General features: G+C 40.4%; 1 protein-coding gene across 4 annotated transcripts in view; it reads right to left on the bottom strand.

Moving 5' to 3' along the window:
• The window catches only part of LOC131062006 (uncharacterized), a 334,716-nt gene that overhangs the window by 18,886 nt on the left and 289,991 nt on the right, over positions 1-25,839 (bottom strand). The window lies entirely within an intron of this gene.

The following is a 25,839-nucleotide window of genomic DNA, read 5'->3' as shown; positions in this document are numbered from 1 at the left end:
GCATAAAGCACAAGATAATTCTGAGTGGACGGCATTGTGAATTCTACACCAATTCGGAAGAAGCAAATCTCGGACGGATGCTAGATTGCCAAGTTGCACACTTTGCTGGATGTTTCTTTGTACGAACCTTCTGAAGTTTTCAAACATCCCTTCGTCGTCTTGATCGGATCCTTGATCGCTTTCAATGACGATCTCAGTTGACTCCATGACCTCTTGCTGGGTATTTTCATCTTGTACATCTTGTATCATCAAGATTTCCTCCACTTTTGGCTTGTATGTTCCTAGGTCGGACTCTAAAAATAGGACTTCATTGTCTTCCCCATATTCAGTTATCATCAACCTCAACCTTGGGGTGCTATCAATTTTAATCTGGTTCGGGACTCCTCTCCATGGTAGCCACATGTGTGCGAAATCGGTCGATACATATCCATTCAATTTTCGGGACCAATCTCGACTCAGGAGCATTCCATATGAATCTGGAATATCCACTACTGATATGTCTATAAAATTCTGGACCCTTGGGTCTGCGGCCAATTGCATATGAATGTTGTTCAATTCTCCCATGACTGGAACTTCTGTCTTGTCAAGCTGAGTGACTTTTCTCTTGGTAGGTGCGGGAGTTATTCCAAGTCTTTGGCAAACAGCCAGGGGCATGACATTGCTTGAGGCTCCGGAATCATAAAGGCAATTGTGTAATAATTTTCCAAATATCCTGACTGATAACAGGAACGGGGCCGGTTCGTCCTTTCCTTGAGAAGGCACTGAATTTTCTTCACTTGATTCTTGATGTTTAACTTGATTGATCTTTGAATGATCTTCCTTCGCTGGGCTCTCCTCTTTCGAGTGACTGGTTTTGTTTGTAGATTTTCCTTTTTTAACCACATCTTTCTTGATTGTGACTTCCTTTTCGGGCAGAACCAAATTAGTGGTGAGGTTCTCTTTGACTGTAGGCTGAGCTTTCTTGGTCTCGCCTCTTTTGAGTAATACTTTTCCTTCCAACATATCTTCTTTTTTAGCTGGAAAGGTTATAGTTTGAACCATGCACTCATTTTGTTCGGGTTGTTCTTGAGAATCGGCCTCCTCTTGAGTCACATTGATAGTGGCTTGAACATTTGACCTCATTGCACTAGGTTCACTCAAACTGTTGATCACCGTATCTTTAATTTCTGACACCTTAAGCAATTCATAGAGTGGAAGGCTTACCTTGACTTTCTTGAGTTCATCCAATACCAAGGCGGCTAATCTTTTCATCTCATTTCCCACGGGAGGTGAAATATTCCTTTGTCTGTATTCTTGAGTGTTTTGTGGATATTCAGGGACGTTACTAGCTTGGGGATCTGGCGGAGTTGAAAAATTGTTTGGAGGAATCGACGTTATTAAAGGTTCAGGATTTCTCTGATTCCTATGGTAAACTTTTTGGTTTGCACCTCCTGACGATTGGTGGAACACTTCCTTTATTCCCTCTACTAGGACACTGTCGTTTAATGGTGGGAAATAGTATTCTGAATCCTCTACAGGCCCATTTGCAGATGCTGGCGGAAACTGAGATCCTGGTGGTACCATCGGTCCATTGGCCGATTCTGGAGGAAATCTCCCATTTTGCACTTGATTAATTTCTTCTTGTGAATATCTGCAGGTTTCAACGATCATGGCTTGACCATACTGCGTGGTTGGAACTATTTCGTAACCTGTGGTGGGAGGATTTTCAGGTGGATTGGTAGTACGCATCTCTTGTTGGAAAATGTCGGCCGCAATTTTGAACTCAGGACACTGCAACTCAGAATGTTGATTCGTGTTGTGGAGTCTGCACCAACTAGACAAGGCTGCTTCGGCTAAAAACACTTTGCTTGAAGAGGGATTTTCTTGACTTTGCGCATTTGGTGGATTGTCCAGAGGCGTTACCACATTTCCATTGTTTGGAGCCGTATTCCATGGTCTTCTTTGGAAACCTTGATTGTTATTTCCTTGATAATTGTTTCTAAATCCTTGATTATTATTCCCTTGGAAATTTTGGTTGTGATTGATCCTTTGCATGCTTTGGAGCTGATTATTTTGGTTCCTCAAATGGGTGACCTCAGTTGATAACTTCTTGACTTGCTCAATCAGCTCTTTCATTTCATCTTTCTCTTCTTGTGTCCTTGACGAATTTGTAGCATTTTGCAGGTACACAGGTTGAGCGGGTGGGGCTTGAGAAATTGGAGCTCCTGGGTGAAGGACCAACTGATTCGCCGGCTGTACACTTGGATAGGTCGCTTGCGGAATTGGGTTCATGACTGGAGTTTGGTTGGCCAAAGCCGTGCCAACTGCTTGCATCTGGTTAGGTGCTGCGACGGGTCCCATATGTAGTAGTGGTCCAGTGATGTTTTGTCCCATGTGCTTACTCACTTCAATGGCTCTTGTATAGGCCGCATTTAGATCATTCGGAGTTGGATGTGTCCTTACGAACATGGCTGTAAGATGATCTAAGGCTCCATAGTAAATCTCCCTTGGATCTGCAATAAGATAAGGAGGACGTAACATTGTGTATGCTCGGTGAAATCTGTCGTTGAAGGAAGTAATAGGTTCATGCTCTCTCCTTCGAACCTCAACAAACTGTCTGTATAACTCTGCTGGTGTAGTTGGGATGCCAAATTTGGCAATGAATGCGTCCTTCATCGCGTCCCAAGTCCTGATGGACCCTGTAGGCAAATGAATAAACCAAAAGTATGCCTCTTCTCCCAAAGAGTAGGGAAAAAGCCTACATGCCGCATCTCCATATTCAATTTGTCTGTTACGAAGAAGGTCCTCGAACATCTTGATGTGATCTTCTGCCGTGCGATGGAAATCACTAACATTGAACTTGGAACAAAAGTGTTCGGGATTCTTCGGCATATCATGATAAACTGCAAATTCCAACGGTGATGGATTATTGACTAGCCACGTCGCACCATTAAGTACATGAGGAGGAGGAGGTGGAGGTGGAGCACGATGAGCCATTGTATTCCTTGAAACTGAACTTGATGAACTAGCTTGGTTCTTTGTTTGTGAAATTGCCTGGATACTAGATTGGATTGCCGCTTGGACTTGTTCTTGAAGAACTTGTGATGACTCAGGGGATCCTTCCAATCTTAGTTCGAACTCTTTGGGAGTGTCCTCTCTTTTAGCTCGCTTTGCTTTGGAAGTAAACTGAAGTTCACTTAGATCTTTGATGCCTGGTGTGGACCTCAACAACCTTTGATGTTTCTCCGGCGAGAATGAACCAATGCGATCCAGCGTGAAGTCTTGCAAGGATTATTGTGGGTTCCTTTGATTGCGAAGATTCCTAGCTATGACTCTTTGATGTTCTTCAGCTCTATCTTCCTCTTGCTCTAAGATGATTCTGACTCTGTTATATTCGACTTGACTTCTCCTTGCGTTCCAAGCTACTTGATTCAATTGGGAAATGATGTCTTCTTGGGTATTGCCTATTTGCAAATTGGGTTGCGCCACTTGATTCAGTCCTTCATTCGGCAACACCATCGTACTTCATGATCATGTTTGCCATATTTTTCTCTTTTCAAAATCTTCGGACTTCGAACTTCGGAAATTAAAGAGCCCCTCCCTCTAGCGCCAATTCTGTTACGAAGAAGGTCCTGCGTACTCAACGCTCCTGATTAAGGCATAGATGACATATGAACTCATGTGGAAGGACTTAGTAGCCCTGAGTCTTCTCAACTGTACGTCTAAGCAATGGCTAATTATCCTAGCCCAATGTATTGTACCCTTTCCTTGAACAATCACCTGGATGAAGTAAAACATCCATTTCTCAAAATAGAAGGCATGAGGTGCTCCTGTGACTCTGTTGAGCATGGTGATCAAATCTCTGTACTCCTCTTGGAAATCAATCCTGTGCGGTGTGTTCGGTACTTTGCTCAGACGGGGACGACTCTTAAGTAGCCAGTTCTTGTTGATTATGCTTAGGCAAGCATCTGGATCATCATCATACACTGATCTGGCTCCTTCAATGCTCTTGTATATCATGTCCCTGTGCTCTGGAAGATGGAAGGCTTCACTTATGGCTTCCTCTGAAAGGTACGCCAAAGTGTTTCCTTTGTTGGACACAATTGTCCTGGACTGTGGATTGTAATGACGGGCACACTCGATCATCAACTCGTGGCACTGAATGGCTGGAGGAAAACCGGCCGCCTTAATGATGCCACTCTCTATTATTCTCCGGGCGACAGGTGATAGCTTGCCGATGTAAGGGACCTCTCGGAACTTCTTCGTGCTAAAGTTCCCCGAGTTGGTATCTCCAATGTTGCTCCACTTGGACACGATCTTGGTCTCCACTTCTTCGGTCTTCTGATCTTCTTTCATGAGAGCCGAGCGACTGATGGATGCTCCCGCCTTTGGGGTCGCCATACCTACACAACATTTCATTATAAGAAATAGATTTTGCAATAAATAACGTAAATAAGAGAGATAAATCTTAGGAAACCTCATGATAAGTCTCTAGAGTTATCATTTCCTAAAATACAACGATTGAGCTAAGAGATACTCAAGGATCAAAATTTCAAAATTTGAAATATGACGATGAATGAATAAAACAATAACAATAAATCGCCATACCTCGATAGAGAGCTAACTCTAGAATGCAAAAACAAAATTCGCCTAGGCAAAATTGAGGTATAAAGTAATCTTCAATATGATCTCCTCAAAATTGACTTCGCCACCTCTGGACAGGACGTGATCTTCAATTATCGCCTTGGACGTGGTCTCAAATGGATCTTCAAATTCGTACTTTGGCGTGGTCTTCAAGTTCGCCTTGGACGTGGTTTCAAATGAACCTTCAAACTCGCACCACCCTTGGTCTTCAATGTAATTCGCACTCTATATTAGCGCCACCTTTGGTATGAATGAAACTTGCGCCACCTTGGATAATATTCGCACTATCTTTGAACACACTTAACACTTTCCTTCGTCTTCCTTAATTTGCATGTAGAGAGGTAAAATAATGATGTGAAAATAATAGTTTTCACCCCCCTATATACAGCGCTCTCATCGATTTATCTCTTTGGCCGACTTGATGAAATATAACAATTTCAAACGATTTTTAAATGATTTGCAATGACATAACAAGGCCGACCTCCATATATGAGCGCTTGAAATCGATTTTTTATTAATTAAATAATTAATTATTAATGCCTTGCGTTTTTTATTTGCAAATTTCGATTTTAATAAAGGCAAAAATAATTAATAAAGATTAACGCCATATTAAATGCCAATTTAAATAGGATTTTCAATTTTTTAAATCGATTTAGCATTTAAGGATATTTGAATTGTTTAATTTGGTGCCAAAAATATGAAAATAAAGGGACGTACCTCATCGCTCTGGTCCCTTGGAAAGGGACAGGAGCGATTCACCATCTTTGGCATGATTCTTGCGTTTTCAACATTCAACTTCTTCATTTCCACGTTCCAAATCGATCATCTGGTGGTCCCTCGAATTTGAATTTCTTTCTTGTGCGAGCAAATGCATTTTATGACCATTATCGCCCTGGTCCCTGAATTGGAAAGGGAATAAGATTCTAGATGAAAGGTTGTTACAGATGACATGACATCTTATTTCTCATTGGTTGATACCTCCTAGATTTTTGTGCCAAATTTAATATTTGGCTATGTATTTAATGTTGTTCAGTAAAAAGGAGGTCATTTGTAACAAACCCTAATTAGGGTTTAGGTGTCATGATCTTGTCCATTGATTTGCTTTCAATCTGGACCTTTCATTGTAACTGGGGATGCTATTTATACCCCCATTTTTCATTTCATTTAGAGGGAGTTAATAGTCGAATATTTAGATAAGAGTGAAATAGAGAGATTAGAGTTGTAAGCAATTTTTATTTTGTAGCAAGATTGAGTCTTGAAGAGAGAAACTCAAGCAATTGTTGTATATGATGACTTGGAAATCAATAAAATATTGAAGTTATGGTGTTTTGTTGCAAATTTCTTAAGTTATCTTAATGGTTGTTGGATGTACTTGAATCACGCTCAATCAAAGTAGTTTGTTAATTTGAAAGGCTAAGTGTGAGATTTGATATTTGGTAGGATTCGCAATCCAAACCACTAGCTTCTTGCTGATTGTAGGAACGCCTTGCGTGGTTGACTGGAAAACATTTTGAGTCCTTAACCTTCAAGCATTTTCACATCTAGGATATGTACCTTCGTAGTAGTGTCCTTGGTCTTTGATGCATTGAATACCATTATTACCTTAGAAGATCGCACTAATTTCAATTAAGTTGTTATCTTATCGCAAAATTGAAGTTGGTTGAGTCTTGCCAAATCTCATTCATGCTAAGTCGTTCATAGGGTTAGGCTAGATTAGACCTCTTAAGCCCTATTTTTTTCCATTTTTTTTTTTGAAAGTTCCTTTTAGTTTAGTGAAATCTTCGAGCCTTTGGAATACGTAAGACGCCTTGGAGGAAACAGCAAATCACATCATACCACTAAAAAAGCTTGTCCACACGTGGAGACCCCACTAAAAGAACCTTGGAGTCCATCTAACTGATCCTTTTTGCAGATCTTCAGCAGTTAGAGACTATTTTCTCAAGAGAGGATAAGATGCCTGTCGGTATTTTATTCTGTTGACGTGTATTTTGTACACAATCATACACAGAATAAAATACCGACAGGCATCTTATCCTCTCTTGAGAAAATAGTCTCTAACTGCTAAAGATCTGCAAAAAGGATCAGTTAGATGGACTCCAAGGTTCTTTTAGTGGGGTCTCCACGTGTGGACAAGCTTTTTTTCCGTGACTCCAAATATGCATTTCTTTGGATTAAGGGAGACACCGTACCTTCTACATCTTTGGAAGACTCTTCTCAAATCGTTCACATGATCTTCTCTCTGTCTGGAAAAACCTGTGATGTCATCCATATATATAATAATACTTTTACCAATTAAATCTCTGAAAGCGATATCCATAGCCCTCTGGAATGTGGCCCCGGCGTTTATGAGTCCAAAAGGCATTCTCTTATAGGCGAACGTTCCCCATTTGGTGGTGAAAGCAGTCTTCAGTCGATCTTCAGGTTCGACTAGGACTTGATTGTATCCTGAATATCCATCTAGGAAGGACATCATCTGTGATCCATTGACGATCTGCAGTACTTCATCTAATGATGGGAGCGGATAGTTATCTTTCTCTGACGCTCTATTGAGATTTCTGAAATCAACACACAATCTGATCTCTCCATTTTTCTTTCTAACAGGTACCAGGTTGGCGACCCACGTCGAGTGCCTTACTGGGAAGATGATTTTAGCTGTGAGTAACTTCTTCACTTCTTGGTATATCAGTGGTTCCAACAAAGGATTGACGGGTCTTTGTCTTTGCCTGAACGGCTTGCTTCCTGGCTTCAACGGGATTGTGTGAGTGATAATCGCAGTGTCGTAGGTCTTGAGATCTTCATAGCTCCATGCAATGACATCTGGGAAGTCCTTCATGTTCTTTAGGATTCCATCTTTTTCAGTCGCCGTGCAGGACTTTCCAATGAAAACATTCTTAACTTGTGTCTCGTCACCTAGATTGATCGCGTCGCACATATTACCTTCTACACATTGATTCTTCTTTTCTTTCAACTTGTCAGGATCAAAAATCCTTTCTAATTCAACCATTCCTTTTGGAATAGTGTTTGTCTTTAAGTTCAGGACTCCTTCGGCATCAAACTCGGCTTCACCCACTTCATCTTCATCTATGATCTGTGTTAAGAAGACGTCCGTGCTGGTTAGGAAGTCTAGAATGTGCTTGTCATCTTCGAAAACTTGGAAATTGGTGATGTTATCTGGGACTGAAGGGACTGATATTAACTCGATGGTAAACTTCTTTAATCCTTCCATTGCTAATGGAATCAATGAGCTCGCGGCCTGTGCAAGTGAATTGGCCACTTGATTCTGATGTCTATAAATTGAATTGATATTGAAAGCTTCAAAACTTTCAATTAGATCCCAGACTCGATTTCTGTACTTAGTTAGCCTTTTGTCATGGCAAACATATTGCTTCCTGATTTGCCTTATTACGATTTCTGAATCTCCATATACTTGCAGTATCTTTGCCCTCTTTTGGATGGCTAACAGTAATCCATGAACCAAAGATTCATATTCTGCTACATTGTTGGTACAAGGGAACTGCAATCTGTGAGCGGCAAGGTATGTTTCTCCTTTAGGACCAATCAATTCATATCCAGCTCCGGATCCTTGTTTGGACCTAGATCCGTCGAATCTCAATGTCCATATCTGATTTTCTTGATTTTCTATTTCTGGACTTTCATGACTTTCATCTGTTGTATCGGACGAAACTTCATCTTCTATAGAACTCTCGGTGTCTGTAAAACTCTCATCATCTGAACCTTGAGTTTCTTCTATGATTAGTGTCTGTGGGACCCTTTTGTATACTTGTTCCAATGCGGTCTGGCATAAAGCACAAGATAATTCTGAGTGGATGGCATTGTGAATTCTACACCAATTTGGAAGGAGCAAATCACGGACAGATGCTAGATTGCCAAGTTGCACGCTTTGCTGGATGTTTCTTTGTATGAACCTTCTGAAGTTTTCAAACATCCCTTCGTCTTCTTGGTCGGATCCTTGATCGCTTTCAATGACGATCTCAGTTGACTCCATAACCTCCTGCTGGGTATTTTCATCTTGTATATCTTGTATCATCAAGATTTCCTCCACTTTTGGCTTGTATGTTCCTAGGTCGGACTCTAAAAATAGGACTTCATTGTCTTCCCCATATTCAGTTATCATCAACCTCAACCTTGGGGTGCTATCAATCTTAATCTGGTTCGGGACTCCTCTCCATGGTAGCCACATGTGTGCGAAATCGGTCGATACATATCCATTCAATTTTCGGGACCAATCTCGACTCAGGAGCATTCCATATGAATCTGGAATATCCACTACTGATATATCTATAAAATTTTGGATTCTTGGGTCTGCGGCCAATTGCATGTGAATGTTGTTCAATTCTCCCATGACTGGAACTTCTGTCTTGTCAAGCTGAGTGACTTTTCTCTTGGTAGGTGCGGGAGTTATTCCAAGTCTTTGGCAAACAGCCAGGGGCATGACATTGCTTGAGGCTCCGGAATCATAAAGGCAATTGTGTAATAATTTTCCAAATATCCTGACTGATAACAGGAACGGGGCCGGTTCGTCCTTTCCTTGAGAAGGCACTGAATTTTCTTCACTTGATTCTTGATGTTTAACTTGATTGATCTTTGAATGATCTTCCTTCCTTGGGCTCTCCTCTTTCGAGTGACTGGTTTTGTTTGTAGATTTTCCTTTTTTAACCACATCTTTCTTGATTGTGACTTCCTTTTCGGGCAGAACCAAATTAGTGGTGAGGTTCTCTTTGACTGTAGGCTGAGCTTTCTTGGTCTCGCCTCTCTTGAGTAATACTTTTCCTTCCAACATATCTTCTTTTTTAGCTGGAAAGGTTATAGTTTGAACCATGCACTCATTTTGTTCGGGTTGTTCTTGAGAGTCGGCCTGCTCTTGAGTCACATTGATAGCGGCTTGAACACTTGACCTTGTTGCACTAGGTTCACTTAAACTATTGATCACTGTATCTTTAATTTCTGACACTTTGAGCAATTCATAGAGTGGCAGACTTACCTTGACTTTCTTAAGTTCATCCAATACCACGGCGGCTAATCTTTTCATCTCATTTCCCGCGGGAGGTGAAATATTCCTTTGTCTGTATTCTTGAGTGTTTTGTGGATATTCAGGAACATTGCTGGCTTGGGGATCCGGCGGAGTTGAAAAATTGTTTGGAGGAATCGACGTTGTTAAAGGTTCAGGATTTCTCTGATTCCTATGGTAAACTTTTTGGTTTGCACCTCCTGACGATTGGTGGAACACTTCCTTTATTCCCTCTACTAGGACACTGTCGTTTAATGGTGGGAAATAGTATTCTGAATCCTCTATAGGCCCATTTGCAGATGCTGGCGGAAACTGAGATCTTGGTGGTACCATCGGTCCATTGGCCGATTCTGGAGGAAATCTCCCATTTTGCACTTGATTAATTTCTTCTTGTGAATATCTGCAGGTTTCAACGATCATGGCTTGACCATACTGCGTGGTTGGAACTATTTCGTAACCTGTGGTGGGAGGATTTTCAGGTGGATTGGTAGTACGCATCTCTTGTTGGAAAATGTCGGCCGCAATTTTGAACTCAGGACACTGCAACTCAGAATGTTGATTCGTGTTGTGGAGTCTGCACCAACTAGACAAGGCTGCTTCGGCTAAAAACACTTTGCTTGAAGAGGGATTTTCTTGACTTTGCGCATTTGGTGGATTGTCCAGAGGCGTTACCACATTTCCATTGTTTGGAGCCGTATTCCATGGTCTTCTTTGGAAACCTTGATTGTTATTTCCTTGATAATTGTTTCTAAATCCTTGATTATTATTCCCTTGGAAATTTTGGTTGTGATTGATCCTTTGCATGCTTTGGAGCTGATTATTTTGGTTCCTCAAATGGGTGACCTCAGTTGATAACTTCTTGACTTGCTCAATCAGCTCTTTCATTTCATCTTTCTCTTCTTGTGTCCTTGACGAATTTGTAGCATTTTGCAGGTACACAGGTTGAGCGGGTGGGGCTTGAGAAATTGGAGCTCCTGGGTGAAGGACCAACTGATTCGCCGGCTGTACACTTGGATAGGTCGCTTGCGGAATTGGGTTCATGACTGGAGTTTGGTTGGCCAAAGCCGTGCCAACTGCTTGCATCTGGTTAGGTGCTGCGACGGGTCCCATATGTAGTAGTGGTCTAGTGATGTTTTGTCCCATGTGCTTACTCACTTCAATGGCTCTTGTATAGGCCGCATTTAGATCATTCGGAGTTGGATGTGTCCTTACGAACATGGCTGTAAGATGATCTAAGGCTCCATAGTAAATCTCCCTTGGATCTGCAATAAGATAAGGAGGACGTAGCATTGTGTATGCGCGGTGAAATCTGTCGTTGAAGGAAGTAATAGGTTCATGCTCTCTCCTTCGAACCTCAACAAACTGTCTGTATAACTCTGCTGGTGTAGTTGGGATGCCAAATTTGGCAATGAATGCGTCCTTCATCGCGTCCCAAGTCCTGATGGACCCTGTAGGCAAATGAATAAACCAAAAGTATGCCTCTTCTCCCAATGAGTAGGGAAAAAGCCTACATGCCACATCTCCATATTCAATTTGTCCGTTATGAAGAAGGTCCTCGAACATCTTGATGTGATCTTCTGCCGTGCGATCGAAATCACTAACATTGAACTTGGAACAAAAGTGTTCGGGATTCTTCGGCATATCATGATAAACTGCAAATTCCAACGGTGATGGATTATTGACTAGCCACGTCGCACCATTAAGTACATGAGGAGGAGGAGGTGGAGGTGGAGCACGATGAGCCATTGTATTCCTTGAAACTGAACTTGATGAACTAGCTTGGTTCTTTGTTTGTGAAATTGCCTGGATACTAGATTGGATTGCCGCTTGGACTTGTTCTTGAAGAACTTGTGATGACTCAGGGGATCCTTCCAATCTTAGTTCGAACTCTTTGGGAGTGTCCTCTCTTTTAGCTCGCTTTGCTTTGGAAGTAAACTGAAGTTCACTTAGATCTTTGATGCCTGGTGTGGACCTCAACAACCTTTGATGTTTCTCCGGCGAGAATGAACCAATGCGATCCAGCGTGAAGTCTTGCAAGGATTATTGTGGGTTCCTTTGATTGCGAAGATTCCTAGCTATGACTCTTTGATGTTCTTCAGCTCTATCTTCCTCTTGCTCTAAGATGATTCTGACTCTGTTATATTCGACTTGACTTCTCCTTGCGTTCCAAGCTACTTGATTCAATTGGGAAATGATGTCTTCTTGGGTATTGCCTATTTGCAAATTGGGTTGCGCCACTTGATTCAGTCCTTCATTCGGCAACACCATCGTACTTCATGATCATGTTTGCCATATTTTTCTCTTTTCAAAATCTTCGGACTTCGAACTTCGGAAATTAAAGAGCCCCTCCCTCTAGCACCAATTCTGTTGACGTGTATTTTGTACACAATCATACACAGAATAAAATACCGACAGGCATCTTATCCTCTCTTGAGAAAATAGTCTCTAACTGCTGAAGATCTGCAAAAAGGATCAGTTAGATGGACTCCAAGGTTCTTTTAGTGGGGTCTCCACGTGTGGACAAGCTTTTTTAGTGGTATGATGTGATTTGCTGTTTCCTCCAAGGCGTCTTACGTATTCCAAAGGCTCGAAGATTTCACTAAACTAAAAGGAACTTTCAAAAAAAAAAGGAAAAAAGATAGGGCTTAAGAGGTCTAATCTAGCCTAACCCTATGAACGACTTAGCATGAATGAGATTTGGCAAGACTCAACCAACTTCAATTTTGCCATAAGATAACAACTTAATTGAAATTAGTGCGATCTTCTAAGGTAATAATGGTATTCAATGCATCAAAGACCAAGGACACTACTACGAAGGTACATATCCTAGATGCGAAAATGCTTGAAGGTTAAGGACTCAAAATGTTTTCCAGTCGACCACGCAAGGCGTTCCTACAATCAGCAAGAAGCTAGTGGTTTGGATTGCGAATCCTACCAAATATCAAATCTCACACTTAGCCTTTCAAATTAACAAACTACTTTGATTGAGCGTGATTCAAGTACATCCAACAACCATGAAGATAACTTAAGAAATTTGCAACAAAACACCATAACTTCAATATTTTATTGATTTCCAAGTCATCATATACAACAATTGCTTGAGTTTCTCTCTTCAAGACTCAATCTTGCTACAAAATAAAAATTGCTTACAACTCTAATCTCTCTATTTCACTCTTATCTAAATATTCGACTATTAACTCCCTCTAAATGAAATGAAAAATGGGGGTATAAATAGCATCCCCAGTTACAATGAAAGGTCCAGATTGAAAGCAAATCAATGGACAAGATCATGACACCTAAACCCTAATTAGGGTTTGTTACAAATGACCTCCTTTTTACTGAACAACATTAAATACATAGCCAAATATTAAATTTGGCACAAAAATCTAGGAGGTATCAACCAATGAGAAATAAGATGTCATGTCATCTGTAACAACCTTTCATCTAGAATCTTATTCCCTTTCCAATTCTCTTTCTTAGCATATGCAATGAATTTTGTCACGATTTCTTCGATTTCTGTGCTTGGAATCTCGGGAAGATTCTTGATACTCTCTTCTAAGTGGATAACCTGATCAAATGCATCTAGAAGAGCTGTGTCCCAAGTAGGTTCAAGTTCCTTTGTTCTATCAATCAGGAGCATGGTGGCATACATCTGATCATACTGCTCATCTGTAACATCTGCGTCCTTGCGAAAGATGATCTTGATTCTATCCTCAAATTCTTGTATATCCACATCTGTCTCGACCTCGATCCTTCTGCCAAGAATGGTACGAAGTACCTCAAATACTCTGTCCTGGATCGGATTGATCACCTCCTCAACTTGACCACATCTAACACTGATGTCCTCAAAGAGAACACTCTTTATATGGAGTAAGGTTGACCACTGAAACAAACTGTGAGAATCACCTTCTAAGATCCTCTCTTGTGCTAAAATTCTTCTGGATGTGTGTCTTATAACTTTCAAGACAGGGATGACAACGTCCTTGGTATGGGCAAATGCAGCTACTGTTGCCATCAATCTGTGAATAATCTCAAGAACTTGGATAGCCTGATGGGTGATCTTCGACATCCTTGTAACAAACTCAATGGCCACCGTGTGAGATCTATCCATCCAACTACATGTACGCTGGACCATATTCCTGAATCTTTCTGCTTCATTGATTGATTGAAGGGGTAATGCCTGCAATGGTGATCTAACTGGATCTTGACGTCCCAAAGGTTCATTGATATGACTGAAATATGTCCTCCATGCACCGACCTCTTTCTCAAGCTTTCTATTCTTTTCTACTTCTTCTCTAAACTTGTCCTTCAATGCCTCAAATGTGTCGGTGGCATCATCTAAAGTCTGCTCTGCTGTGGATGGTCCTAACTCAATAGTCTGTATATGATAGTCCTCTGCTAGGATCTCACCCTCATATTTGTCTGCTGCCGGTGTAGCTATCTGCAGTTTTCTAGATCCAGTCTCATCTCGAACCATCTTGGACATCTTTGTAGCCTTCTTCTTCTCTGTTGTCATATGTGAACGTCCAACAAGGCTCTCTAAATCAATTGCACTGTCCTCGTCCTCAATTACGATCACCTTAGTCAATCTTTCCTTCAACCAATCTGGGATATTTGATCTTGTCTCTTGAACTTGAATCTCTTTATGTACTATTTCTTCTTGTCTGGGAGGAGATGTTACTTCATTATCATTATCTAAATCATAGTCTTGGAGGGATCCATCGGATGAAACATGCTGTGCCTGTCCTTCCTCCTGCCTATCATTCTGTACCATCGATTCCATGGATTCTTCCACTCGAATTGTTCTATCCTCTGGTCTGGAAGAAGTACCTGGTGTTTGATCTTTGTTGGCACCTTGCTTTTTCTTGGAAGGCTCTTTCTTTTCTGATCTTTCCTTTCTCTTCGAACCTCTCGAATGAAGATTGCCCTCACTGGCACATCGAAAGTTACCTTCACCTGAATTCCTAGGATTAGGATTGCCTTCACTAACACTGGCTCCACCTTCGGCTGGCTTTTCTTCCAAAGTAAAAGACATAGCTATGCCTTGTTCTCTCAACTTCTGATGTTGAACGTCTATCCATCTGCGAGTACAAGACAAGACTGGTGCCATCAAATCATTTAAATCCACGGCCTCGGGCTCATTCCAATTCAAACTTATTGTTTTGCTTTCTCTATCATATGAAGATTGGATGTGCCTGCCGTTGTCCTGAGCTTGGTCGGCTACTCTGTAAATCTTACATTTCCTGATGAAATCCAAAGGCAATCTAGAATGTATCTTTCGTTTCACTTCGAGATCATCTAGGAGATTCATCATAAAATCTTCAATCTGGTACTCATGTCTAAATCTTCTACCGACCGTCTCCTCTAAATGTCCATGGGGATCAAAACTATTCCTCCAAGCAAAAGATGAAAAGGGATACAAGGCTAACTCCTTCTCTGCGTCATCCATGGCTAAGACAGTAGGACATACCTCAACTGAATTACCCAAAATAATAGGTACCTGAACTCCATTCTGATGTCTGTGTCTGAATGCCTTCACATATGCTGCCAACTGCCTTGTTACTTCAAGTAACACAATTCTGTCTGTTGGGTACCTCGGCAACATGTATGGAGGTAAAGGACATCCATACACTCTGATGTAAGTGAACTTGGGAAACTGAATGAACCGAGCACCGTACCTCTTGATGAATTCCTGGGCATCCTGAGATAATCTGTTGTGAATCCCTCCTTGCAACGTCCTTGTGATGTTCATCGTGAAAGTATCATTGATTAACTTGTAGTTCTTCCCTGGTGGATGATGCAAGTAGGTATAGGATTCACAAACTCTGACCTCGCCGGGTCCTCTTCCAATCACTCCTCTGTGAGGTAGTCCTGCGTACTCAACGCTCCTGATTAAGGCATAGATGACATATGAACTCATGTGGAAGGACTTAGTAGCCCTGAGTCTTCTCAACTGTACGTCTAAGCAATGGCTAATTATCCTAGCCCAATGTATTGTACCCTTTCCTTGAACAATCACCTGGATGAAGTAAAACATCCATTTCTCAAAATAGAAGGCATGAGGTGCTCCTGTGACTCTGTTGAGCATGGTGATCAAATCTCTGTACTCCTCTTGGAAATCAATCCTGTGCGGTGTGTTCGGTACTTTGCTCAGACGGGGACGACTCTTAAGTAGCCAGTTCTTGTTGATTATGCTTAGGCAAGCATCTGGATCATCATCATACACTGATCTGGCTCCTTCAATGCTCTTGTATATCATGTCCCTGTGCTCTGGAAGATGGAAGGCTTCACTTATGGCTTCCTCTGAAAGGTACGCCAAAGTGTTTCCTTCGTTGGACACAATTGTCCTGGACTGTGGATTGTAATGACGGGCACACTCGATCATCAACTCGTGGCACTGAATGGCTGGAGGAAAACCGGCCGCCTTAATGATGCCACTCTCTATTATTCTCCGGGCGACAGGTGATGGCTTGCCGATGTAAGGGACCTCTCGGAACTTCTTCGTGCTAAAGTTCCCCAAGTTGGTATCTCCAATGTTGCTCCACTTGGACACGATCTTGGTCTCCACTTCTTCGGTCTTCTGATCTTCTTTCATGAGAGCCGAGCGACTGGTGGATGCTCCCGCCTTTGGGGTCGCCATACCTACACAACATTTCATTATAAGAAATAGATTTTGCAATAAATAACGTACATAAGAGAGATAAATCTTAGGAAACCTCATGATAAGTCTCTAGAGTTATCATTTCCTAAAATACAACGATTGAGCTAAGAGATACTCAAGGATCAAAATTTCAAAATTTGAAATATGACGATGAATGAATAAAACAATAACAATAAATCGCCATACCTCGATAGAGAGCTAACTCTAGAATGCAAAAACAAAATTCGCCTAGGCAAAATTGAGGTATAAAGTAATCTTCAATATGATCTCCTCAAAATTGACTTCGCCACCTCTGGACAGGACGTGATCTTCAATTATCGCCTTGGACGTGGTCTCAAATGGATCTTCAAATTCGTACTTTGGCGTGGTCTTCAAGTTCGCCTTGGACGTGGTTTCAAATGAACCTTCAAACTCGCACCACCCTTGGTCTTCAATGTAATTCGCACTCTATATTAGCGCCACCTTTGGTATGAATGAAACTTGCGCCACCTTGGATAATATTCGCACTATCTTTGAACACACTTAACACTTTCCTTCGTCTTCCTTAATTCGCATGTAGAGAGGTAAAATAATGATGTGAAAATAATAGTTTTCACCCCCCTATATATAGCGCTCTCATCGATTTATCTCTTTGGCCGACTTGATGAAATATAACAATTTCAAACGATTTTTAAATGATTTGCAATGACATAACAAGGCCGACCTCCATATATGAGCGCTTGAAATCGATTTTTTATTAATTAAATAATTAATTATTAATGCCTTGCGTTTTTTATTTGCAAATTTCGATTTTAATAAAGGCAAAAATAATTAATAAAGATTAACGCCATATTAAATGCCAATTTAAATAGGATTTTCAATTTTTTAAATCGATTTAGCATTTAAGGATATTTGAATTGTTTAATTTGGCGCCAAAAATATGAAAATAAAGGGACGTACCTCATCGCTCTGGTCCCTTGGAGAGGGACAGGAGCGATTCACCATCTTTGGCATGATTCTTGCGTTTTCAACGTTCAACTCCTTCATTTCCACGTTCCAAATCGATCATCTGGTGGTCCCTCGAATTTGAATTTCTTTCTTGTGCGAGCAAATGCATTTTATGACCATTATCGCCCTGGTCCCTTGGAGAGGGACAGGAGCGATCTCCATGTCTTCATGTTCATCTTGTATCTTTGACCTTCAAACCTTCATTGTAAGGCGAACAATATCATTGCTTGTGTCCTTTGCGCTTATTATATTTGTCTTCATTATGTGTTTGGATGTTTTAAAGGGACCATCGCCCTTGTCCCTTGGAGAGGGACAGGAGCGATCTATTATTTCTCCTTGATCTTGGCGACTTTTAAACTTCGATCTCCTTTGCAATGTCCTTCAAACGTCGTCCTTCGCACTTCCTAACCTTGCTTCGCCTTGATCTTTGAAGGAACGCGAGTGTTTTGATAGTATCGCCTTGGTCCTTGTCCAAAGGACAGGAGCGATCTTGATTTTTTCACGTTCAATATGCATTTTTGACCTTCGATCTTCCATTGTGATGTTTTCCAAACGCCATCCCTTGTCTTGCTTAACCTCGCATTGTTTCGATTTTGGAGGAATATGAGCGCTTTTGATAGGATTGCCCTGGTCCCTGTCCAAAGGACAGGAGCGATATGAGCTTTTACCTTGATTAGCAATGTTTGGACGTTTAAAACTCTCGTATGTTATCATCAAATGATGGCTTGAACCTTGTTTATCCTTATGGAGTCTTGACTTAGCACGTACTTGAAGCAAAACGAAGGATCCAAAGCAAATCGCCCTGGTCCCTTGGAGAGGGACAGGAGCGATATGATCCCTAGGTCCATTTTGGTGATTATCTAACGTTTGAAATCTTCATGCATCACCTTTCTACCTTTCCGTGGACCATCTAAGACCTTGCGAAATCTTGTCCTTACGGAAATCTTGCTCAAAATGATCAATACATCTAAGATCGCTCTGGTCCCTTCCTGAGGGACAGGAGCGAAGTTCATTATTATGTGCTTGTTCTTGTTTTTACCAACTTGCAATTATCTTCATTACGTGAAATGATGTCCTTTCGACCTTCTTGGTTGCTCGAAACTTGTTCGTCTTTTGAAATTTATGCCATTATGTAGGTATCGCTCTGGTCCCTTCCCATGGGACAGGAGCGATCTGGGTCTTAGAGTGCACGTTCCCTCCATGTGATGACCTTTACAACCTTGCGCTTGATGGAAATGCTCTAAAATGTCTTCGCCACCCTTTGTCTTGACTTGGATCGGCCTTGAACTTTGGAGGAACGACCTTGAACTTGCATAGAGAGTATTATCATCATCATCGCCCTGGTCCCTTGGAGAGGGACAGGAGCGATCCTTCCCTTGTGGCCACTATCTCACTTTGCCTGGTTCCAAGTTTATATTCAACGGACTCGTCCTTCTTCCCTCTATTCGTTCATGCCTTGACATCATTTGTAACTTTGCAAGAAAAACAATTATATCAAAAATCGCTCTGGTCCCTTCCTGAGGGACAGGAGCGAACGAGGCATTTAATACTGGTATGGACGTCCAAAAAATCTTCAAATTATATTCAATGCGTTCACCTCATGTTTTCCTTTGTTTTTGAACGTAAACTTGCCTTGACCCTTGTCTGGATTTTGCAAAATGAAGGAAATCGCTCTGGTCCCTGGGAGAGGGACGAGAGTTACAAGGTACTTCGCCCTGGTCCCTTGGAGAGGGACAGGAGCGATATGGTCAATATAGGTCATTCTCCTTCGTTTTTGCATCTTAAATTATATTCATTTGGCAAAACATCTTCTCTTGGACGTCCTCAAATTGCTAAGTCATTAAAATCTTGTAAGGACGAGGCGAAATTTGATTTGTAGCTCCGGTCCTTCACTGAGGGACAGGAGCGATTTTCCTCCTGGAGGCCTTTCTGTGCTCATGAAAATCTTCAATTTATATTCAATGAAAAGATCTTGTCGTTCTCCATCACTTCAAACGTAAAATTTATCTGGACTCTGCAAGGATGAAGAGATATTTGAAAATGAGCTCCCGTCCTTCACTGAGGGACAGGAGCGATTTTGCTCCAACAGGCCAAAATAACAAGATTTTTCACATTTTAACACTTCGCGAGGCGAAAACAAATCAATTCCAATGCCCAGGATCAAAATTCAAAAAGGTCAAAATTTGGTCAAAATATTCAATCAGACAAAAATTCATATTGACGGTCAACACTTAGAAAAGTTTAAGCTCTGTATGAACATTCTAATTGAAAATTAGACCATTTTGGCGAAATCATTGCATTCAAAAATTTGCACTCTAGAAAAGAAGCTCAGAAGCTCTCAAAAATGACTGGATTTTGGCTTGAAAAGGCAAAATTTAAAACCCTAAGGCTTGGCCCTAAATCCAGACAACCAACCAACTAGCAAAATCCTAAAAACGAAAGCGAAAACGAGCGAAAAACAAGCAAAGAAGAGGGGGTCCCCATTTGCGATGGGGCGATATGTGAAATGGTCACAACAGTATCTTACAGCATAAGAAAACATCATATTCATTCATAGCCTGTTATGCAATAAAGCTAATCCAAATAAGTTGATTAGGTTCCAAGATGAAACCACATCCAACTTTGCTAAACACAAGTTCTAGAACTCTCAGAGAGATTATAGAAGATCTAACAATAAAAGACAATGAGGATTAAATAATCCTAGAAGGAAAAATTATGAAATTCATTGAGGGTTGCAAAAAACCAATGAGTTCTATAATGCTCTAGGCAGCCTTCTAGCACCTCAACCTAGTGAAATTCAGCATGATTTGGAAAACCTGCCTATCGACAATTTAACCTCTCAAGTGATGCATGACAACATGGATTCAAAAACGAGAGACAACTTTACAAAAGAAAATGCATCAAAGGAAGAAGATAGCCTGCAGAGTGTGGGCATAGCAACCACCATATAGATCACAAAAAGTTATATTTTCTTTTCACTTGACGAATTGAGATAAGGCCTATATTCCAAATCCTCACCCTGAGTTTCTGCACAGCAGTTAAAATAGATTTGAGAGACAAAGGCGGCCTCCTCAAATGACTGTACACAATGCAAGCTAGATGAAAGAAACCTGCTGGCTCAATGGATGGCTGAAATTGCACTCAAAGAAGTAAGGCATGTCAAGGTAAGCATCTTTGGAAGATGAGGCTTAAACCAGTAAAAAACAACTATAGAGTAGTATCAATTTCAAACCTTCTTTTTAGCTTTAAAGTTATTTTATTTGACTTTGGAATTATTTTATTCACTACATACATGGATACATAAATGATATGTGCTGTTTATTTTCGAAACATTACTTTTATTATAAAACATTAATAATTTGACATGTAAATGGCTATCAAATTTAAGATAAGGTAAGAGTATTTTTTTACACACTCACAACATTGCACTCCACCTCTCGTTGTCATTGTAGAATGCCTCTTGGCATTAATAAATTTAAAATCTTAATAAGCTAAAATTTTAAGTTAAATATTTAAATTTGTTAAATTTAAAATAAAACGATACTATAATTGTTTAATTTTTAAATAAAACGATACTATAATTGTTTAATTTAATTTAAATTTGTTAAATTTTTTATGTTGATAATTTAAAACTAAACTACATATTTTAAAATGTTAAATTTTAATTTATTAAATGCTAATAGTAAAATATAAACTAAAAAAAAAGTAAAACAATAAAATGAAATAATAAAAATTTAACATAAATTTAATAAATATTTAATTTTGTCATTCATGGCATAGTTTGATGGTTCAATAATGGGATTGTTGTCGATGCCACCAAGGTATAAACCTCGCTTGGCCATTATGATTGCGGCCACTATGCCCTCATTGATCCATTGTGCTCATGGGTTTGAACCTTTGTTTTGATTCTATTGGCAATTCAGGTCAGGTGGCTTAGTACTCCAAACCCTCACCAAATTAGTGTGCTTGCAAGATTTGTACACCTATTGAGCTATTGTGCTTGTAGGTTCAGACTATTCATCTTAATGTCGTGTGCTCATGTTGGGGATGATGTAATGTCTCCATTTTTACATCATATTGTTTGTGAGCTTTTGGCTGGTTTCGAGTTTTCCTATGAGCTTCTAGGTGTGCTTGGGAGAACTCCAAAATTCTTGGAAAGCTCAGGTTCGATTATTCTTGGCATCTGATGATGGTTTTAAGCTTAGATGTTATTATGGTTTGCAATAACACCTTCAAAGTGTTTTGGGCATTTTGGGCTATTCTCCACATTTCTTGGAGAGTACGCCTATTTTTAGTCAGTTCTCATTCTAACACTTGTCATCATCCCTCAAATTCAGTTTCTTCATGAGCAAAAATGTACAAAGAAAGTGAGTCCAGATGACCCATGTTTTTCCACCAGGAGGTAAATGATCAAATTAAGTGCAATTATGTGTTCAGATGAGGTTAGAATCTCCACCAAAGAGGAGAATGAGCGAGACGAAGTGAAGTGTGGACAAATTTATGTTGTCCCGATGAAGTGCGTTTTTCCATTGGAGGTAAAATGATGATAAAGTGACAAATTTAGTTGTCCAGATGGAGTTCGAATTTCCCTTGGAAGCCGTTTTGATGAAAATTGACAAATTTTAATGAGATTTTTGTGTCTAGATGAAGGACATTTTTTCACTGAGGTGTTTTATGATCAAATTTAATGGGTCCAGATGGCCATTGATTTTGCCTTGGAGTGGAATTTGTGAGCAAAATGAAATAAATGATGCAAAATAAGTTGTCCAGATGAGGGTCAATTTTCCCCTCAAGGGTATATGTGGCGAATGTAGATGAACTTAAGTAAATTTATGTGTTCAGATGGGGTGCGTTTTTCCCCTAGGTGGCTGGAATTGAATTCAAATGAGATTTTAATGAGTGTGCCCCAAATGGTATTAATTTTGCCTTACCACAAACATTTAATGATCAAGCAAAATGAATTTAATGCTAAGTGTGGAATCCCTATGCAAATTGTTTTACCACTAGGCTGATAAGAGAAAAGTTTTATCCCACATTGGCTGTGTGGTGATTTTTTAAGGCAAAAACAAGAATAAAAGACTCAACCCAGCACTTAAATATTATTATAATGCCATTGACGTGACAGTTTGAAGGCTGATTGGAGGTGCACCATCATTCAAGGGAGACTGCAATTTTGCTAAGTGGCTGATTGTGCCATCATTAAGAAAGATTTGTGAGCGTTTTGTGTGGTGCCATTGTTGGTGAAGGCAACAATTTTGTCTAGCTGGGTGTTTGGCACGTGGAGTGTTGGTAGCATCATTGGAGGGCGCCATTGCTGATCCAGGATCTGAAGTTTCATATTCCGGCATCATTCTCAGACTGAAACATCATTCCCAGCCATTAATTTGTGCCAAGGCGTGGTCATTTTCAGACTTTAAGAGGCAAATCGTCTTGTGTGTGGAGGTGCACACCATGGCTGTGACCACTTCCAGCCATTGAAATGTGATTCAAGTGTGGCGTTCTCAGACTTCAAAAGAGAGAAATCAGACCTGAAATGTGCTGAAGGCACCAAGAATAAACATTTTTCAGACCTACAGGAGGTGTTTACAGACATCATATTCAGAAAATCAGACCTGATACAACATTTTGACATCCATTATCAGTCATTTTCTAAGCGTAAATAATTGTGTACAGACCTGGAAATACATTTCGGACCTCAGATACTTCATTTTCTGAGTATTTGCAGGGTGTCTTCAGACTTACCAATTGTGATCAGACTTGTATTAAGTCTAAAAATCAGGTTTAAGGAGAGACAATATGCCTTATTTGATTAAAATTCATTCAATTTTCAGAATGTGTTCCTCATTGTTGAAATTTCTGATTTTGAACTTGTAAATGTGACAAAATCTTTAAAGATCGGAACTTAGAATATTCTGAAATTAGTTATTAGAGTTATTTTACCATGATATTAACTTCCAAAATCTTTAAAGATCAAAACTTAGAAAATTCTGAAATTAGTTATTAGAGTTATTTTACCATGATCTGAAGTTTCGTATTCTGGCATCATTCTCAGACTGAACCATCATTCCCAGCCATTAATTTGTGCTAAGGCGTGGTCATTTTCAGACTTTAAGAGGCAAATCATCTTGTGTGTGGAGGTGTCCCATGGCTGTGACCACTTCCAGCCATTGAAATGTGGTTCAAGTGTGGCGTTCTCAGACTTCAAAAGAGAGAAATTAGACCTGAAATGTGCTGAAGGCACCAAGATTATACATTTTTCAGAACTAAAGGAGGTGTTTACAAACATCATATTCAGAAAATCAGACCTGATACACCGTTTTGACATCCATTGTCAGTCATTTTCTGAGTGTAAATAAGTGTGTTCAGACCTGGAAATACATTTCGGACCTCAAATACTCCATTTTCTGAGTATTTGCAGGGTGTCTTCAGACTTACCAATTGTGATCAGACTTGTATTAAGTATGAAAATCAGGTTCAAGCAAAGAAACGGGACGCGGACTCGGCTCGGACTCGGGACTCGGACTCAGACTCGGCTGGACTCGGGAAAGTGAAAAACTCAAGAAATTTAGAGATTTTTAAAGATTAAAAAACTTGTTTCATGCGCCCTTTATTGAATACACCTTAAAGACACAATAACATCATCAAACTCAGCTCATTTGATTACATAAACATTCATACATCAATCGCATAAGCATAAACGCAAATTGTAGCTGAAGGAAATAACAAACATAGATATATAAATATTGTCAAATGTATACAATATTAGAAAACTCATGGAATAAAAAATCCATGTCATCATATGATCATCATCAAATGTTCCATACAAATACCAAAGGTAAATACAACTACAAGCCTATGGCTCAGAGGAGCCTGCACCCTCTGGCCTCGACCCCCTGTGAAAGTGTCTAAGGTAGGTCCTGAATGATTCGACAGCCATAGCTGCTCCCCTTGACACCATGCCATTCTCACCAACATCAAGAACATCTATGTCACTATCTGCCTCTGAATCTCCTGTCTCTGCTCGTGCTCTTCGCTCCTCCTCTGCCATAGCTACAGTCTCAGCCTCTATATCTACCTGGTCGATCCAATCAGTGTCATCATCACTAAAGACAGCCATAGGATCTGTCTCAGTGGCCCACTCTGTTGTTATATGGAGCCTAATCAGACTCGGAGGTTAAATTTTCCCTACTTCTATCGACGCAGTTTTCCCCCCATATTTTTCGACGAGGGTTTGGGGTCAAGGGGCATCATTCTCAGGCGGAGGTTGTAGTGAACAAAAACGAGATCATTCATTTTAGAAAAACTTTTTAAAATGTTTTTTTTTGTCATTTTATTTAACCCAGTCGACGACCGAGTTTCAGGCACTGGACTCACCGAGTTTGGCTGGCGATTTTGCCTCATGGACTCGGTCGAGTCCGAGTCCGAGCTCTGCAGACTTGGGAGGCATGACTCAGACCCGAACTCGCCGAGTTTGGGCGAGTCCGGGTGATTCTCGTTTCTTTGGTTCAGGCGATATGCCTTATTTGATTAAAATTCATTCAATTTTTGGAATGTATGTTCCTCATTGTTGGAATTTCTGATTTTGAGCTCGTTAATGTGACAATCTTTAAAGATCAGAACTTAGAAAATTCTGAAATTAGTTATTAGAGTTATGTTACCATGATATTAACTTCCATCTTCGTACAGGTACCATGTCTAAGTTGGGGATATTGGTGAGGAAGAATCAATTGAAGATAGTACAAGAAGGCTTCCATTCGAAGTCGCAGATATCATCCCGATGGAAGAAGGTTAGAGACACGAACATGGAATACTTGGACATGAAGCGGATGAGGTGGAGAATGTTTGGAACAAAGAATCATCTTCCATCCACCTTATCGGCTAATATCATAAAGAGTGGAATCTACCAAGCAGCCAGTTTTCCACCATCCAATCAGTGCTATGAGCTTGTAGTCGAGTGTGCGAAGCATTATGATCCACAAACCAGAATGATCAAATCACCTAAAGGGACAGTGCTTGCATACCTAGTTGAGGAATCTAATGGGGAGGTATTTGCGATCCCTAGGTGTACATACATGCAAAATAGGACTAAGAGGCCCAAGCTAAATTTGACAGAAGAGCAAAATCATGTATGACAGTTATCAACAACGAGTGGGTCTTTGAGACACGGTGTCACACTCCAAGTTACCCAAGAGGCTCTTAAGTTCAGACTTCAAGGAGGAGTACAATAATCTAATATTTCTACTCAACCGAGACATGGGAGCACCTCAAGGGGCACTATTTGAAACATGGATGTACTATTTTATTGAAGAGACAGCCGCAGGAACAATGATCAACTAGGAGGCGAAGATAATTAGTGATAACCTTGACATCCAGTTGAGAGGCTTGGAGAAAACGAAGACATTCAGTATGACCTCCTACCTTGTCTATGTACTTGCCAGATATGTTATGTACAAAAGATTGATACACAAGGGCGAAGTCGGGAACAGTCCAGGGCAATACAGAGTTTACGAGTGCTATCCACAACTCCACCTGCACGAGA

This window comes from Cryptomeria japonica, chromosome 2, assembly GCF_030272615.1.
Source record: "Cryptomeria japonica chromosome 2, Sugi_1.0, whole genome shotgun sequence".
NCBI classification, from domain to species: domain Eukaryota; kingdom Viridiplantae; phylum Streptophyta; class Pinopsida; order Cupressales; family Cupressaceae; genus Cryptomeria; species Cryptomeria japonica.
This window is presented reverse-complemented; position numbering and strand designations above follow the sequence as displayed.